This window comes from Montipora capricornis, chromosome 4 (genome assembly GCF_036669925.1).
Source record: "Montipora capricornis isolate CH-2021 chromosome 4, ASM3666992v2, whole genome shotgun sequence".
NCBI lineage: Eukaryota > Metazoa > Cnidaria > Anthozoa > Scleractinia > Acroporidae > Montipora > Montipora capricornis.
Genome location: NC_090886.1, coordinates 47035637 through 47038136, shown reverse-complemented (window position 1 = coordinate 47038136; position 2500 = coordinate 47035637). Strand labels below are relative to the sequence as shown.

Below are 2500 nucleotides of genomic sequence, written 5' to 3'. Positions count from 1 at the left end.
AATTCCGTCCTTTGCAATTCAATTCAGTGTTTACCGAACGGATTTTAGGCTACCGCCGTTTTGGACAACATCAAGGACACAAAGCGAGAAAGGTAGCGTGGGCTAAAATTTCGCATGGAACTGTTAATGTTTAAATTTTGTATTTTTGTATATTGAATTACCTATCGTTGTGTCTCCTTAAATAAATCGCCATCGTTTCTTGAATAAGTACCGGTTTACCTTTCGGGGTTTTGTCAAAGTTCTGCCACCGGCACTTTAAGATAAGAAAGAGAGACGTTGGGAATGGAGTTGTTTAAAATTCTGCTACCGCGCTTCATGGTTTTTCGTACAACTACCCAAACCCTAATGTGAATTAACAAAAACTTCGAAATTGAGAACAACCTCTCCAGAATATATTGCTCGTTCTTTAAGCCACGCGCAGATCTGGCACATCAGATAGATATCTCGGTAAAAAATCGATTCTTATTCATCCATAAATGGCTGAGCACCGCGGTAGTAGTCCAGCTCACTCTTTCTCCTTATTCTGATTCATCAACTAAGGACCATGGTGGCAGTCTATTTAAGTACCTTGTCAGTGAACGGGTAAGTGGAATTGTTCCCTTTTTTTTATTGTTACGATCATGGTATTTTACTGTACGCTGGGGATGGTTCAAAGTACAACGCAACTGTTTTTTTTTCAGTGCCGCTGCAGCTGCAAATATGATTACTCCCTGTTTAATCAACTTTTGTGGCATAGTTAGTAGAGGTATAACTGAAAAGGACAATTTTCTCTAAATGCATGCATTTTTTTCACTTTGATTGAGCCGCTTATAACATCTCCAATATCGATTCAACACTAACCTGACTATCACTGAGATCTAAGATAGCAAAAAAAATGCTCGAACTTAGCTTGCCTGGATATGTACATGTAACCGTGCATTTGCAAAGCAACAGAAGAGGAAATCACTGAGGAATAGTAAGCGTACAAAGAAATATTTAATGAGAAAATTTGTATCGTCAAGAACTTAATTAGTTTCGTTTAAATTTCTTTAAACAAGCTGCGTCTCTCTTTAAAAACACTGGTGCAAACGCAAACGCAACTGTGCCTCTTGTCTGAATTCTGCGTTCAAAATAATCGGGCTAAGTTGATGATTTCACAGGGTTTAACCATTTGGTTGTGGTACGAAATTCCCTCAGAAGCAATGGCCAGTTACGAGTTATAGCAGTTTTAATTCACTTTATGACAGATACATGTCAAGCTGTGCAAAACTGTCTACTTTTTTATTGGTTAAGACCTGAATGATAGTTTGGATATTTTAGAAGCTCTCGTTTATTTTACAATGTCACTTAAATAGTAGCAATTTACATATGTTCGTAAATCTTGTGATTGTAAATTTTCCCTGTTACTTTGTACGTTTCAAGCTTGGTACCTTGCGAGCCAAGAAGACTGGCGTTTCCTTTTAAGATAAAGTGGGCGCTTTTGCCGCTTTTCCGCCCGGTCACGTCAAGCAGAATTGATACTATGAAACCATTTTTTAATGTTCGTAATTAATTATAATTCCGGAGGGAGGTAAGCCTTAGTTTCAACCGTAAACCTTTTCAGTTTGGCAAAAAATTTACCACTACAAACTGATAAAAGTTTGTCAATTGAAGATCCGCGCTCGTAGTTTGGAGTGCAGGTCTGCTTATTTTCACGCCTTTATATCGCGTACGCTTTTAGAGGCGGCCGCCAACCGGATTCCAATTTTGTTTTGAGCGATCACCCCAAGCTTTGATTCCAGTGAACGCTATGAACTTGGCAAACATACACCAGCATCGAGAAATTTTTGGAATCGATCTTTCCTTAGAGAAAATTCAGATTCACAGCAAACCGGAACAAGACGTGTCCGTTCCTTCCTTTTACCAAGAATGAAAAAGGGTGGCAAACAGAAGTGGAAAAACGAGAGCAAAATAAAACTTGACCGCCATTGAAGACCACGTGGTACTTCGCTTCGCGATGTTCGTCTGTTTAGTTTCTCTATTTCTGTGTCTGTTCAGTTGCTCTGTTGCCTATCTCAGGGGTTTTATAGCACAAAGCGTTATTAAAAATAGTAATTTTAAAAAACAGTATGAAAGATCGGTTCGAGTTCCGTGGATATGTAATTCCACTTGACATAGAAAACTTGACAAACGGAAGTTAAGGTTCCATTCGAAACAGCACCGTTCAAAACCAAAGATAAACTTCATAGTCATAAAGTAAAATACTCCAGGCAAATCACATGATCGTCCGCTTCGAGAAAAGAACACGCTGTCTTATTATTGTGCCCTTGTTGCCTTGGTTTCAGACTACCTGGATGTGACCTCTTATGAGCTTGCGTTGGTGTCTGTTACTCATGGTGCGATGACAGCACAATAATAATACATTTTCTTTCCAAGTAAATCACACGATCGTCCGCTTCGAGAAATGTACACGCTGTCTTATTATTGTGCCCTTGTTGCCTTGGTTTCAGACTACCTGGATGTGACCTCGTATGAGCTTGCG

The 2500-nt window shown here is 39.2% G+C and overlaps 1 protein-coding gene across 4 annotated transcripts in view; it reads right to left on the bottom strand.

Annotated features, from left to right (window-relative positions):
* Positions 1 to 2500, bottom strand: part of LOC138047174 (S-adenosylmethionine-dependent nucleotide dehydratase RSAD2-like) — a 30815-nt gene that overhangs the window by 19825 nt on the left and 8490 nt on the right. The window lies entirely within an intron of this gene.